Source organism: Gymnogyps californianus, chromosome 14 (assembly GCF_018139145.2).
Source record: "Gymnogyps californianus isolate 813 chromosome 14, ASM1813914v2, whole genome shotgun sequence".
In the NCBI taxonomy this organism is placed as follows: domain Eukaryota; kingdom Metazoa; phylum Chordata; class Aves; order Accipitriformes; family Cathartidae; genus Gymnogyps; species Gymnogyps californianus.
This window is the reverse complement of record NC_059484.1, coordinates 19,276,947-19,293,998: the sequence shown is the minus strand read 5'-3', so window position 1 is coordinate 19,293,998 and position 17,052 is coordinate 19,276,947.

The following is a 17,052-nucleotide window of genomic DNA, read 5'->3' as shown; positions in this document are numbered from 1 at the left end:
CTTTTCTGCCGCTCTGCCTCTCCAGAGTTTTTGCTGACAGGACAGAACTGCTGGTAGCAAACACATTATTCATTGTGATTGAGTGCCTAGTAATTACTTTATATATTTTTTCAATTCTCAAATTAAAACCATTTACTAGTAGGAACAGATGTTAAATTCAGGACTCTTGTTGATTGTTAGTGTGACACACACATGAAATGTTTTAAACGAGAAGGCTGATTGAATTTTAAATATGCTGATCACACTGGTGGAATTGAAAATAATTGAAACTGGGAATAACTGAAATGTTTCCAAGAAGAGAAGACAGAGGTGGGGTTTGTTTTTCAAACTCCTGATTGCATAAATCATGTTAAATTCTGCAGATTAAATACAGTAATTTACTGTATGTTAGAGTACCAAACATGAGACTTGCATGGTTGTTACTTCAAAGTGGCAGGAGAAAAGAATTTAAAAAATAAGGCAAAATCTATTTTCAAGTCAATACTTCAGATATTATCCACGTGCTTGTAGGAGCTTGATTTTTTTTGTTCGCTTATTCAGTAAAATTACATTGTTCAGGAAATCTGACATTATTGCTTACCAAGGGATTAGTGCCCATCATGAAGGCTGAGCAGGGCTCTTGCAGTCCCTTTGCCTGTTGAAAGCCCCAGCTCACTTTCCCAAACTGGAGAAGGTGATGGTTTCACTCTGCAAGGGCTGGTGGTAAAAAGAAGTGAGCAGATTATTCCAAAGCACCCAACAGATGATCCAAATCTCTAGGCTGGAGGTAAGGGCAACCTATCGCTGTTAAAATAAGGAAGAATTTTTTTTACTTCTGTGGACAAGTTTGTCTGTGCATGTATTTTGCATAAGAAAATAAAAACCCCATCAATGTATTTATAAGAAAAATGTCTATTTTAATCACAACGGAAGATTTTGCAGCGTTACATTTTCTAGTGACCCTGTTGCTTTGAAACCTCTCTGCTGGACAGGTGGCATCTCTGGGATGCTCCTTGGGAGTGAGATACGGGTTCTGCTCCCATGCTGGCCCTGAAGTCACTGGGGATCTGGCATGAAGTCTGCAATATCAGTTCCACCAACCTATAAAGCTGGTTATTTTCCAGCTCTGCAAAGGTGTTGAGAGACTTAATTACTGTCTGCAGGACACTTTCCTATATTTGAATGAGAGAAGAGCATGTCTTGTATGTGGAGCTTATTTTTTTTTTTGTAACCTGACTTCACAGGATTTATTGCATACAAGGAACGAAAATTTGAGTTTGGAAAGTAATACAGTAACAATTGCAATTAACCTCCACAACCCCCGGGTAACCCCCAGGTGTCGGGTTTAAATCACATTGCTTTTAATTAAGTTTAGCGGCCAAGTACTGCCTGTTCTAAAAGATTTTACTGGCACTTCTTCTGCAACAAGATGCTTTAAAGCCTGAATGTTGTGCCAGCTTGACCCCGTGTGAACTAATGCCAAAAGGTAACGACGTAGGGAGAGGAAATACAGTTTGAAAAAGCAGTGTCTGAGCAGGTACAACTTTTATGTGTTACAAACCACTTTGGTCTATATGTACTTTCCTCTTATGTCTGATAAGACAGACTTACAACACTTGCTGAACTTCTCAAAATGAGAAAACTCCCACTGAGACAGTAAATTGTTGTTGCATTGAATGATCCTTGACAATCTATTGTCACAATATGTGCCACACTAAAGCAGCCTGGCACCGATACTGGAGAAAGTCTTCTGACATACACCGTCTTCTGGGGCTGTCATGCTTTATTAGGTTCATGATCCATGGAGGAAAGGTTGCTAATAGCAGGCATTGACCCACTGGTGGTAATTGCTGTGAAAACATTATTCAAGCTTATTATGTTAATGACAGAAGGATGAGGTGCTTCCTAAAAAGTTAGTACGGCATCACTGGAGATGCTTTATTTATTTAACTGATTGATCATTTAAAGGTTTATAAAATGCCTTCTCTGTATAATAACGCTGCATAATCATGTACATACAAATTAAACAATCCACAAAGCTAAAGGCGGAATGGTTGTTGCAGATCTGATTTTCATGTAAAAACTCAAGACTTTTATGGGCTTATTTACATAACAAGTCATGGTCTAGTCGCCTTTACCAGTGTCAGCCCACCACGGAGTTGGCTTCAGCTGTAAATTTTTATGGTTTGGAGCTAGCGGAATATAAGAGAATGGTTTGCATATTTTAGTGATTTGAAATACTTTTTTTATTGAAGAAAACAGTGTAATTTTCTTCCAGCAGAACGATCTCTTCCCTAAAAATGTGATGCTTGCACACTTTTCCAGGGCAAAGTTATGACTTTTCTCCTTCCAGTTAATGCCTGCAGACTGCCTCCTCCATATGTACTCTCTTCTCTACCGGAAACAAATCTACTGCAAACTCTGGGTCTGAGTATCCATGATCCCCTGGAGCTGGGAGAAAGTATAGCTCACACTGCTCTCTGACCGCTTAAACCAAAGAAGATAAAAAGATCTTTACACAGACAAGATGCAGGATAGGCATGTCCTCCAGCTCGAAAAGTGCAGCAGAAATAGTCAAACTATTTCTCAGTATAAATGGTCTAACCAAGGGGTCCTGAGGGTCTCTACCAAATTTGATGACAATGATCTCTAAACCAGACGTGGCTGAGCCCGTGAGGAAATAGCTGAGTGGAAGCTATGAGCCAAAGCCTGGCGACTGATGCAGTTCTGTCGGCAGAGCAGAAGGAGAGGTGACCAAGAGCAAAATGATGGCCAAGGCTCCTCTGCTCTTGCTTCTGGATTAGCCCTCCGTATTTCCTCTGGGCTCAGCCTTCAGGCTCTCAGCTCTCCTCATTTCACAATGACTTGACTTGCAATCAAAGGAAAGTTATAGCAATCTCATTTGTGTCATCTTAAACTCAGTTGTCTACAACCAGAGAGCTCTAGAAATAGATTAATAGATTTTCACGTTCAGAAGAGGCCATTCCCTACGTAACCTATATATCTGTTGCTACAGAATTTCCCATCTTTTGAATCTATTAATGTGTTTGACAGATCTGACAAAAATGGCTAAACCCAAACAGATCTGAAGAATTTATTTTCTCTTTCCTATCTTTACTGCCCCATCTAGTGCAGAAGCATGCCTGCTTCCTTTTGCTTTGCAACTTAAGGCAACTTCTGCATTTGCAGCCCATACCAAGATGCATAGAGGATACATCAAAATGCTACACCATTGGACAAGTTTTCGAACAGCGTCGCCAAAACTTACATTTATGTCAGCCTGCATTAAATCAGTCCTGCACCTTTTTTAGCAGTTATGACTTTGAACTTCTACATGAAACAGAAACGCCAGCCCTTTACAGATGAAGCACATAAATAAACCTTTGCTTAAACATCCTTTAGGAAAATCAGTGCTTTATTGCAAAAAGTCCCTAGTCACGCTCCTCTCTCATACATTAGAAAAAAGACAAAACCAGATGTTTGCTGTGTATTCAATGGCTGGAAGAGAAAACAGGTTTATTACCTTATTTTCCATCTTATTTTTTACTGGGTAATTCAAATCAGAATGAAAAAAACCCCAAAACAGAAGTTAATGTTTTGACATACCTCAGTTCTCGCCACCTTCCCAGCATCTGTGTTTGTTACTTAATAAAAAAGCAATCAGATGGACGGATGAATTTTCATGGCTCTTTTTGTTCTACAGACTGCAGGGGGCAACATCTGTTTCTCCTCATCCTTTCCCCCCCTTAAACAGGAAATTAAATACAAATTACTAAATTAAAGTAACCCAAGGAATTAACTTAATTAAAAATAAGAAAGTTCAGGCTTGAGTCTCTTCGCTTCTGTCCTTTCCAAGGTTATGCCGCTGGAGCGGAGCCGGTGGGAGTGCAGTCCCTTTTGCGACCGTGCTGATATCCACCACGCTGACAGAGCATGGGGCTGGATGCACGTCTGCATCTCCAAAGCTATTCCAGCACTGCCAGCTGCTATTGATTAAACTGTATTTGATATTGCTGTTGGTGGCTGATGGGTGTCAATCAACTTCATTCCTGGCTTTGAAAAGTCAGTGGTGTGGTTGCAGCTTCCCCGACCGGCCCATTGCATGAATACTGATAAAGTGCCCTCAGCTGAGGCAAGAGTCATTAAAAGACCAGCTGAAATGTTAGTAATTCAAGTATTTCTGGGGAGAGTTTGCTGTTCTGAACATCCCCGGGTGAGCATCAGATTCTGATATTCTAGGCACACAAATCATCTTTCCAGATAGAAATTCAATAGCTCTCCCCAGAAATACCTGTTAAAACTCAGACAGTAGCTTAAATATTTACTTGTTCCTTCTCAGGTACTTCTGGTTCGCCAGGAGAATTTAAAGTGGTACTAAATGCTGAGGAGCGGCTGGGCAGCAGCAGGAGAGCGCCCAGGGCCGGGGCTGTGGGCACGGTGGAGGTGGTGGTCCTCAGCTGAGCCCCGCGGGATCCCGGCACCCGCGCCCACGGAGCCGCTGGGGCATCCTCTCATGCGCTCTTTGCACTTAGACATTGTAGATATTGCATAAACCCTTTCCTGGGATTTGGCACTACAGACTGTGGAAGTCCAGAAGATCTGCTAAGAGCTGATTCAGCAAAGTCATGAAGCCTGCATCTAATTTCCCCTTAAAAATCACTGCAACGTGAACAAATGCTTAGTGTTCAGGAGATTAGGTGGTTTTGAGGATGCGTGGGTTTAGGTTTGAGCGCGGAGTTACACCTTGGGCTGAAGTGCTTTGAATCAGAGCCTGAATAAGGTCTCCTACAGTTAATTTTTATAGACTTGAGATATGAGCAGTATGCTGGCAACTGAGCTAGTAATTTTGCTATTTAAAAATCAAATGAACTAGGATTCCAGTCTTTCATGCTTTTTCCCCGCCTTATTCTTAAGTAATATCTGTGCAACTGTTGAGTATTTTGTTCTATTTCATTTCATTAGAAACTGATGTGGCCAAAAGAATTCTGTTTTTACTGTTGGTGCCCAGCTGATGTTTCCTTTTCTTTCATTATTCATTCCATTCACTTGGGATGAAATGGATGCTTGATGGTCATGTAAACTACTTTTCAAATGCACTTCTGAACTGCAAAAATATAGGAGCGGTCAGTACCATATATTCCAGTAATGTTAGTCCAAATGACAAGACACAGCGGATGTTAATAAGGTCAGGCTTTCAACGGTAACCCACCCGAGTGCTGCTTTTTTGTGTGACTTGTAAAGGTGGATTACAAACACATCCAGCAACAGTTAAAAAAGCAATTTAGACACAATGAACTTCTTTCACTCAACCATATGGACTTTATATCTCTCACATCCTTTATTCCACGTACAGTTTTTTTTCTCTGTTTAATGGCTGCTTGCTGTAATAGCTGTGCAGTGTACAGAAAAGCCTGAAATCTGGACTAGGCAGCGCACTGATCCTGTATTTGCAAACAGATACGAATTTATTGCAGGAGCGGGGGATAACTGTTTCGAGTTTTGTAGGCTTCTCTCTGCTTTGGAAATGAGTGGCAGAAGGTCAGTGAATATGTGGAGGGGTAATATAAGAGAACTTTGGCAGATCTGCTTTGCAACTCATACTTTTTATGTATTCTGTTTCATAAAAGACAGAAAAAGGAACTTCAGTGCAATTTACTTTGGAAGTTAATTGGAGCAGACATTCAAGTCTTAAGTAAATCATCTCTATATCATTTGACACACAACATTACTTCAATTAGTATGACTTTCACCATTATCCAGACAGAGGAAAAGATGTACCATGCTAATCAGAATGTTAAAGTGACACTAGCATTTATATATTATGAATATTTACTTAACAAATGAATGCATGATAAATAAGATTGGCCTAGAAATCTTCCTCAGTAGAGAAGACGTGGATTTTTGCCCCCTCAGGAAATTCTTTCTTGTGCCTAATCCAGTTATCAAATTTTCAGTGCATCTTAAGCTGATACCTCTGTCCCCCCCCAGAGCAGCTCGTGTCACGGCTTGTACAGGGTTTTCTGCACATACGGGAATCCTATGCAATTTTCTGAATGGCCCACGAGTCCGAAAGCTATTTTGAGGCAGCTCTTTTACGTCTGTTTCTATGCCAGTTGACCCAACCACAGATAACGAGTCCAAATCTGGAGCACGAAGCCCCATATTCAACCCAATTTTCACAGTCAGAGCACTGTGATCACAGGGTCCGTAGGTTAATGTGTGGACTATCTAAAGCTGAACAAGTTCCAGGTCCAACGCCAGGACAGATGTGCCTGTGCTTAGGGTTGTGGACATACATCTTCTCTAACGCTCTCCCAGTAAGACTCATGCACTCTTCAGGATGTTCCCTCGTGGTTATTTCTGGATCACACAGGCAAAGCACAGCTCAACATCCGTATGTAAGCCTCAGTACACAGTAACAGAGGTATCTGCCACCCTCCGGAGTGTGTGCAGTTGTAGGCTTTTCTGTGAATCTGGTTTGGCTGAGTTTTTTGGGGAAGAGGCACATTTTCAGGACCAGAAGAACACTGAGATTAAAAATAGCCTCTGTTTCCTATATAAAGTACGTTGACAAACCCTGACCTCGAGCTCCGCGTTGAGACGTGCGCTGAACTTTCCTTTGAAAACTCACGGTCAGAGTCAAAAGTGAATTGTGCACATTTCCTCCGTCTGCTTCTGCGGTAACTGCCTGGAGAAGGACACAGGACACGCAGGCTCTTCCCATCCACCGGGCTAAAGGGGAGGGAATATACAGGGATTGGCTCCTCGGCGCTGAAAGCCCCAGGCATTTTTAATAACTTGTAGGCTAGGATGGAATAATCTTCAGGACATAAAAAAAAGAGTCTTTTTAGCAGCTCATTGCTGAATATAGCAGTGAAGTATAACCAGGGGCTCTTGTGCATCATGGTACATCAGGGCTACGACTTCCAAGATTTCAGCACTTTGTTTCCCGCTCTCTTGAACATCACAGGGCCTTGTGCTCCATGTTTAAGATGCAGTTAGCTCCAATGTCAGTGTACAGCAATTCGTACAGTAACCTTGTACTAGCATTGTCATGATCATTTCTTGGCCATCCATCACGCCAGTATCTCTATGTCCTTATGTAGAGCAAGTGACACCTTCCAGCAGCAAAGGAACTTTGATTGCATCTTATCTAGAGCTCAGCACGGAGGGTAGCTCTCCAATAGCTCTGTCTGGAAGGGTAAATCAGCTGTCTTTCTTTGCTGGATTTTTCCACTACATCATACAAAATCTTGTGAAGGGGTTTTGTTGCATAGGTGACGGTGATGTGGCTCCTGTGTTGATTTATTTTGCTTTATTTCATGCTGTTCAAGTTTGTTCTCCCCAAAGCCTTTAATCTTCCTGGAGGGAAGATGTTGACACAAAGTTGTAAATGTTGACACAAACCATCCATACACTCAGTGACCCTCACTGGGACTTGCCCCAGACTCTAAAAAGAAGAAAAGGGGGATTATAAGAGCCCATGATTGCTAGTGAAAGCATGGATACAACAGTCTTTCTTCCCAAAGAACGAACCTGCCGTGGATCTCCCAGCAGCTTCACCCACAGCAAGCACATGGATGATGCAGCCCCGTGCTTGTGCCAGGGGCTGGCTCTTTCCCACCAAGACGGATAAACTGTGCTTATCTCCAAACTCCTGCTCATTAATACTACCTTGTTGACTTCTCCTTAAATAGAGGAAGTCAGCAACTGCAAAATCCAGCAGCACGCAAGGCTCATTTTCTTGGAGCGTGTGATGACCATTGACAGGATTTGTATGTGTGACTGACACGGTAGATTAATTTACAATAAAAATGAAACTTTCACATAAATGACATCAGGAGATATCTTTAGTGCTATGCTCATCTGCCTGAAGGCACAATGTGGTTTTCTATTACTGCTAAGATGCACAGTAGCATTGCTCGGCTGATTTGGTTTTATTTTTATATTGTGCTGCCAGTTCAATTACAAATATAAATAAGCTGCATCAATGACAATAAAGCATCCATCCTCCCAAAACCAGGTTCCTCTACCTTTCAAACAGTGAGGGCACCTAAGAAATCACTGGTCACTTCTGCAAATGCGGTATCATTGTAACTTTGAAAAAGGTAGGTGTTTGGATTGACGTGTTCCCTTAAATACATTGTTTTGCCCAAGTGAAATATATTTGTTGATCTTTTATAGCACCCTTCAGGTCTGGACGAGGCATGTCACATCCATGGCAAGAGTAGATTTCTTTATCAAGAACGTCCCTTTCTGTCACTTCTATTCGCCTAGTTTGTTGAGTTTACAAACCTTTGGAAAAATTGCAGTTTGCAGCTACTCAGCTAAGATATTTAAGATTTTTTAGAAATCACATTAATCCAGGTTTTTGCCTACACTGGGCAGGCTGTGGCCTGGGACACTCCCTGCAATTGCATGTCTGACAGCAATGTGTATGCAAGGAAGGCTGTATGATGAAGTTGCTTGATTTTTTTAGGGCTTGATCTTGTGACCTTAACGATAGTTTTTTAGCACAGCTTCTGCCTTTGCCATGCCTTTGGATGTGTGTGGGGCTGAAATTGTATTTCCTTTGCCACGTGTGGAAGTGACCTAACTTCCACACTCCATCTTACCCTTTTTATTAACATTATCTTGCCATGGGACAGGGGGTGAATGCAAGAAGAGTCAAGCGCAAGTTGATTCTCCTGCTATCTTATTGTCTGCAGTACATAAATCTTGAAAAGTGTGCTTTGAATGGGAAAGGATACCAACTTAATGATACATTTACTCTAACTACGGCTGGGCATGCACAGAATCCTAATGTGCGCTGCAGACTCTTCATTGTAACAGATGTTGCTCTCTGCTTATAAAGTAAGTTTATTGCATTAGCTGCCTGTAAGCAGTTTAGTCTCTAGAAGATTCATAAAGTAAATTAAAATTATCTAATTATTTGTTATCTAATTTAATAGAGAGATGGTCTTGATCTTCAGATATTACACATATATTATTGTATTACAAGCCAGTATGGCAGAGGTCCCTTTCTGAGCCCTGAACAGCTACTGAACATGAAGAGAAACTTCTGCTCACACACAGACATGTCTAGAGATCGGCTGCAATAGCCTTACCAGGGAGAACTCACTGGACTATGACTTTTATTTATAGATATTTTTCTGTGGATACCTGTCCCCCTGCCTGTTCACCTGTCACCTAGCAGAGTCCTGCTGCTCTTGGCAGCTTGCTCCGGAGTCGAGAGCCCAGCTCTGCTGCGACGTCTCTGACGTGTCCCTTCTCACAAGGTTCATCTTCTGCCAGGTTCCTGCAGAGACGTTGCGGCACAGAGCAAACAGGAATGCTCCAAGCAGGCCACTGCAGTTTGTAGGCTTAGCTGATGGCCAAAACAGTGTTTATTTACTAATCCTTAGTTAATTCTCCTCTCCACACCTAACAGACCATTCTGCTTCCAAACCTGCTAAAGTGCCAGCTCCCTCCTGCTCTCTGAGCTCCTGGCTTTTTTGCTAACATCTTTGACCTCAGTCTCACAGGCTTTTGAGTTGGGGTGAAAGAGGTTGGGTCCATCATCTGGGATTGCTCTGCAAACCGTGGCATGGCCCATTGCCCTGTGCTTCGTGTTCAGCACGGGGTGAGAGGGGTCTTGGTTTGGAGCAGAAAGTCCCACACGCTTGAAGGGGAGAACAATTGAGCCCTCCTTTTATTGCAATGCTGATAGGTACATTTTATCCTGTAATTTTCTGAGTCATTATGAAAAATTGCTCATGCTGATGTCACTCATTTCCCCACAGATCTCTTAACTCCCAAGTCAGCATGTAGCAAGCTGCAAATGGTATTTCAAAATGAAAAATCACAGGTGTTTTCTGGATGTCATCCAAAGAAAGGAGCGCGGATTTCAGGCAGAAATCAAACCAGACCACATGGAAAGATCCTCCTGCCCATCTCAGACAGTCAACAGATGGTAGTCGTGACACTAAGAGTCAGCCTTCTCACCTGGGAAACTCATGGCCATGAGCAGCAAAAGTGTACATTTAAATTAATTCTTCTAGAAAAAGCTTTTAATAAGGAAGGGCTGAAACGGCAGTAATGCCATGCCACGGACTTTGGTGCTGTCGGAGACATAGGGGAAAGCACATCGTCTGCTGCATACTGTGTCCTGACTGCTAGATGTAATGAAAATCCACATCATCTTCAGAGAGCAACTTGATTATATATATATATATATAAAAAATATAAATATATATATACATATTAAAAATATATATACATACATTTTGCTTCTTTGCACTTACTCTTTGTGCTTTGGACAGAGGTGCCGTATTGTTTTCCAGTGCAGGGTACATGTATATGTGTGCTCTGCTATTATTAGAACACAGTAATGGCTTTTGCTGGCATCTAATAGAGGACCATCCTGGAAAGGATCTTTTGAGACGATGTTAGGGCAGCCCAGATTAGCTATTTATGGAAGATATTGCTTGGTGATAACGTTAGGTTTTGTCGCCATTTAGAGTTTTTTATGTTTTTGTGTTATGCAGGAAGCACTGCAATAAAGTAGTAACATCACCTTCATGTAGTTAATACTTGTATTGTCTTTACTAGTTTATTCCATTCTGTCCCTGATTTGCTCAAGATGTTGGGGAAGTCCTGTATCTTTTCCTTATCCCTCTCTCCACCTGACAACCACATTAATACATGTCATTTAAGAAGAAGATACCAAACCCTTAGTAGGATTCCTTATGCCTTTGCTTAAGCCCGCTGGATAAATATAATTTATGTGGCCTTCATTGACACTATCTGTTTCTGATGATGGAGAAATGCATACCGCAGTTACGAGAGAGCCTTACTCTTGGGTTACCTGTAACTCTCAACAAGTGCCTAAATGTGACTGTGTGTTGGACCTGTCAGAGTACGCCCTGGGCTGACGTAAACAAAAATTCATTTCTGAAATTGAAGATATGCATGGTCGGGTAGGTGCTTGTTGATTATCCAGCCTCTCCTTTCTGAAAATATTTGAATGTACAAAATTATAAATAGCACTTATCATCACCAAAATGTAGCTACTTGTAAAAGCAGGTAAAATTCCAAAATTTATACAAAACGACAGAAATAAACCATGGGAGGTTTTTATTAGGGAAAAAAAAAAATTTGAGAAAGGATTAGTCGAAGTTGAAGTGCAGGATTTCCCCTTTGCTGTTTCTTTTCCTCTGCAGTGACTACAATTAAATTCCTGAGATAGATGTGTTAGTTGTGAAAACACTGTCGCAAGGTGTCTCGGCTTTAATACTGCAAGAAATACAAATCCTACATCTGTAGGAGAATACTTTGTGTCTGGCTTGGCAAAAATAGCTGTAGGGAAGCTATGGTGCGGGGTTTTAATGTACCGTGTTGTTAATGATAACTACTTAATATTTTACTTGTATATTCCTTTGGGTTCATTTAAACAGCAGCCTTCCTAAGCACTGCAGAAAGATGTAAAATGATAAATTAAGCTAGGTCAAAGAGGAGAAATTATTTTAAATGAATACAAACATCTAATTTGTCTGGACTTTTAATGAATTGAAACGCCAAAGTTGCTAGAGATGACAGCGTTGTAACTCCTATTTATCTCTACTAAAATTTCCTTATTTTTTTCCCACTTCTTCGTGCACTCATACATCAAGTCAATGTAGTGAGACTTGCTCTACTAAAGTGGAACCAGCAGTCAAGGTTTCCAGTCCTGGGGTACCCATGGGGCCACCTTTGGGTAACATCTGACGGGTCCATACTGGGATTGTGCGGATCAAACCTGCCAGGGCACGGGAGGGTGCAGTGTAATCTGTTTATGCCACACTTCCAGTTGCCATAGTATTTGCTGGATTTATTTATATTTGTATATGGCTATTTTTAACTAGTGATCTTGGACTGCCCCTCAAAGGTTATGACTGCGTGTAACCCCAAGCTATGCCATACAACCACAATCCAGTCTTTGCCTCTGGAGTAAAGGTACAAGAAGAATTATTTCTTGATGTTTTTGTCATCACAGGATGTTTTTTGCACAGTCCTAATAGTAACAATTAATGTATGTGACATATATGACTTCTGTGGTTTACCAATATATGGTAGAGGCTGCTGCCTTGCTCTGTCATTAAATAATTAAATCACGTGATGGCACAACCAAAAACATAGTAAATAAAATGGGACAAATGATTAAATAACTTAAAATTCCCCCACTCAGACATTAAAAATATTATTTGTTAGTGAATATTTATTATGGGAATGATGAGTTTAATGAAGATTTAAACATCATCTTCACTGAACTGAAGCTACTTAGCTAGAGTATCTGTTACCGCCGGAAGATGAAATCGCATGCCCCATGTAGTAACCATAAAGCATCTTAAAAAAAGAACAAAGCATGCTGATTTAAACTTACGGGTTTGCAGTTAACTACAAACTGGTGCTGCAGCTGATGAACTTTGGGCTCAGCAGCACAGTCCCTGAGCTGGTTCACCCCTTGGCCGGCCAGGGCTCGGGCGCACAGGGCACACTGACACTGTCCAGGAGCAGGACATTGGCTTCACATCTCAGTAGGGATTCACCTACCCTGCAGTACCTTATCTTCGAAGGGAATTAAGGGCATAAATCCCCATATGCTGGACTGAAGCCATTACTGATCAGATTATTAATACTGCTAACAGCCATCTTAAGGCTTGCAGGTACAAATGTTTTTTCTTTTTTTTCCATTTTGAAAATGGCTTTGCCTTCACCAATACCTAAAATATTGGCAAATCCAGTATTCCTATTGATTGCTCCATATTCAGAAGACCATTGCTCCTTCCAATTATTTTTTATGCCAGTAGCCAGTCAGGGCTCTGATCCTTTTTGTTCTGGACGCTGCACAGAGAAGGGAAAGCAGCTTGCTGCCATGAAATATTGCCCAGTGAGGCAGAAGGTGGAAGGACATCTGCGCTTCATACGCAGAGCAGTCGGACTGGCAGATGCCAATCCTGCAGTGAGCTCCATTACTGCTGCTTGTTCCCTGCTTCACTTTTTCATGTGCCTGTAGCAGGGATTAACATCTCCCAGGCAGCTCCCGTGCACATTTTGCAGCAGGGCTAGGTCCCTGTCCCTTCTTTCACCCCACAAAAGTCACTCCATGAGGTGGCATTAGTCACGTCACCCCTGCCATCTATCTCATCATGGGATCCAGTCCTAAACCCAAGCAGCAAAGGGCTCTCACGAACATTTCTCATGTTTAGCGGGTGGGGGGACACCTGCAGTGCTTTATTCTGCTGCCTGTGGGAACCCCTCTGCTGTAAGTCCTGCGAGGTTGAAACCTCCATCATGTGTTGAGTTTCCTCCTGCAAAGCTTTCTTGTCGTCCGTGAACCATCTGACACTTTGATTGAATCTAACCTCAAGAGCAGAAGTAAATAAATAAGGGAAAAAAAAAGAGGGCTTTTGCTGTAGAAGCTTGCTGGAAACCATGAAGTATGTCCTGATCTGTTAAAGGATTATAATGTTGTATTCTTACTGTTCTTGGCTTTCTTCTTCCGTTCAGCATAGCTCTAGTAATCAGATGGTGTCCTGTCCCTGTCACCTGGAAAAGTCACCCCCCCCAGTGAACGGTGCGGCTCTGGGGCCCCTGGAGCAGCAGTGCTCACTGGTGACACGTGCCAAGCCGGAGCCCTGGTTCCACCCTTGGTGCCGGAGCTGCCTGCACCGGAGCTCAGACCCACCGGCGGGTGCTGCCAACGTGTCACAGCCCTTCCGAACGCTGTTACACCAGGAGCCTGTTCCACCTCACGCAGCCGAGCAAACGATGCCGGCAAATAGCGGGCGGGAGGCGGCAGGCTGTGACTTTGGAGCAGACACGAAGCCCAGGACGTGCCAGGCTGGCGGAGCCCCGGCTGCGTGCAGCAGCCTCCACAATCCCGGCGGCTGAGGCTCCCGTGCTCCTTCAGCTCCCAGCTCCAGACACAGCAGACAGCTCGCTACACCCATTTGTAGAGTTCGTCTAACAAATATTTTTCCCTCTGACAGCGGGAAAGGACAGCAAATCCTTGGAAGATGCCACGTTCACTTTATTGAAGGTCTGGAAACCGGCAGCCTGCTGCCAGGGCTGGGTGACCCAGGGCTTTTTTTGGCACTGAGTTTTCAGCAATCTCACGGCATGCTCTGGACCATCCCAGCCTTCCCGAGGAGGTGTGAAAGCGAGTGTAAATCTTCCCAGCTATCACCCACCCATCGATCGCGAGGCACTTGGCGGCGGTCTGAACGGTTTTGTGAACAATGTGTGCTACGCAACTGGCATCCATTAGCTGCCTCTCTCCCCTCTCCTGCAACACCACAAATACATTATTTGCCCTTAGTAAGCGTCTCCTTCCAGGCTTGCATTAACACCGTTGCCATCACAGCCCTAATTTATTGGTCAGAGTGTGCTTTTCAATGATATTTACAGCCTGGCTTAATAGTGTGTCTGCATTTTGTTTGCTGCAGATGATAATTCAGGGATTTGTTTGGTTGACTTAAAGAAACACTTTGAAACAACTGCCAGTGGATTTCATTTTATTGCTGGAAGGGTTTAAATAAACACAAATTCAACATATTCTGTATCACCACGCAAGGTTTTGTGAAGACTGTATCAGCCTCCATCCTGCTTTGGTGACGTTTTGAAGGGATGCTTGACACAAACCTGATTATAGCTCCCCAAACTACTGTCTTATCCAGAGTCCATTTTATCTGATACTGTGGCCATTGGACTCTGCACCAGGAGACCTTTTCCTGCTGCTCTCACTCGTAAGGCGTCAGTAGAAGTTGCTAATCAATGTAAGCCTGGTTGTAAAAATCTGGCTTGCAACAACCAGCAGACTCTTAGCTTATTGGAGGGACAGCGGCCGGTTTTGCTTTGAAGAGTGCTGTACTCTTACTTTCAATATAACGCCAGGTAAGTGCATCTGCTAATTGTCCTTTTTTCCCCTCTGTAATGATAACATGGACCGGTGCATTTTCCTGCTCTGGCCCAGGAGAGGCAGGCCCTGCAAAGCAGCCGGACTCCACAGCTCCCATCGCATCCAAGGAAACCATGAGTGAGCAGCAAGAGTTGGGAGTCAGCCTGTAGTCGAAACAGCAGTAATTAAAAATGGCACCTTCTCTGCTGCCCTTATTCCTCCTACACTTGCCAAAACCATCCTGCCTTGATTAAAATGCCTTCTAGTCTGTCCAGAAAACTAGTGGATGAACTGCTGGTGGATGAAGCGTTGTGCCCCTTGCACGATGGCTATTACTACTGAACATTTTTTCCCTGCTAACTTCCAAGTGTTGTCGCATACCGATGCAAGAGCAGTAGCTTAGGGTGTTTATTAGAGCATCCCCGAGTATCCCAGGCCCCTGAGCCCCTGGGGCCTCTAACAGGAGAAAACAAGTGAAGCTGCGTTCGTTGACCGCAACACAAATTGACTGCTACTTGTGCTGATGTTTTCAGCGTAAGTCATTGCGGCTTGAACATGTTGACTATCTGCATAATTTCTCCTTGAATAATTTTACTGCCATATGGAATACTGCGGACCTTGAGCTGCCGGCTCTGTGTATAACTCCTCCGTGCATTAACGAGTCTCACTCAACGAGAGGTGCACAGCAACCTTCGCGTCCCTGGGACTAAGCCCCTGGTTTCTGCTGAGTCTCCGGTGCAGTATTGTCCAGCTGATGTGGTTGCACGAGGGATGGTTTGCTAACACCCCTCCTGTTATGAGAAGCACTCATGAGTGGTGATGGTCCTGCTGACCCAGTCCCCGTGCACCCAGCCACAGGGATGTCAGGGCTCTGCAGGCGTTGGGGCAGGGCATGCAGAGCAGCCCGTGCTGGTGAAATGAGTTTTTAGGGTACAGAGAGGATTTCAGCCTCCAAAGCTGTAAAGTTGGGTGTTCTCATCAGCACTGATTTGAGATTCTAAAGCAAAATAGTGTTCAAGAAAAATGACCAGCTTAGCCTTGCTACACAGGAAAACCTAAGAAATCCTTCAAAAAGCTCCTGTCCTTTACCATTTAGCCTTAATGCAAAGCATAACCTCTAGCAGTATATGCTGCAGTTAATATTGTTGACAAGCTAGGATGTCTTTCAGTGCAGACTTCATGTCTTAATTAAACGGAATTTGTTTCAGCAAATAATGCTTGTCAAAAGTGGTTTTTTTTGCCTTAGGACTATTACAAAGATGCTATTAGACATTTCGATAATCAGCCATCTGTGTCTCAGTGTTACAATAGCTCCATGTGAAGACAGACTAATTTTTCCCAGGCCAAAATTATAATTATAAATTAAATACACAGACATGGCAGGCTGATCTTAAATATAAACCCATAGAGCTGTAGTACATTGTGCATGAGAAAACCGGGAGCTCACCTATCCCAACCTTACTGCTTTTAGGAGGTCTGCCACCAGATCGATCTGCGGAGGGGCCGGTGCCAGGTACGGTGTTGGCTGTTCATCGCTCTCCTCGCAAAGCCGAGGACGAAGGCTCCCGGAGAAGTGTGCGGTAAGCTGCACAGCTCACCCAGAAAGGCAGATTGACGTCTCTGAATCAATCAGCAAGGGCCAAAGGCTGCCCTGGTTTACAGCCCGCGCAATCCCATAAGCTGCTGTAGGATTGCACAGGGCTCGGGCTGAGTTTCGCAGTGCGAATACACTAGAAAAGGGTACGCCGAACTGCAGTCCTGCTGCGCTGGGCCACGGTACCTTCCCGAAAGAAGTTCATCCCTGCCAGTGATAGGTGACAGATCCCGTGCACGCCTCGAGCCCTTCCTGCACCTTTCCATGTATTATTTGTCCAGTCTGGATCTGCAAGCTCCCAGCTGCAAATATACCGTTATAAACTTGTGCATATAAACAACACATGCATACATACAGAAATTACACTCAGCTGCTTTTTTAGGGTGGAGAGGAGCCCTGCTCATCACTTCAACTGTATTTCAGCTGAATGAATACACCCACAGTTTAAAAAGCCACTGATTGCAGCCTTATATCCAGTGTAAAAAGGAAACAGCATCCTGTCATCAATAATCCTAACACCCAAAGGATAAAACAGACACTGTCAGCATGAGCTTTTGTCAAG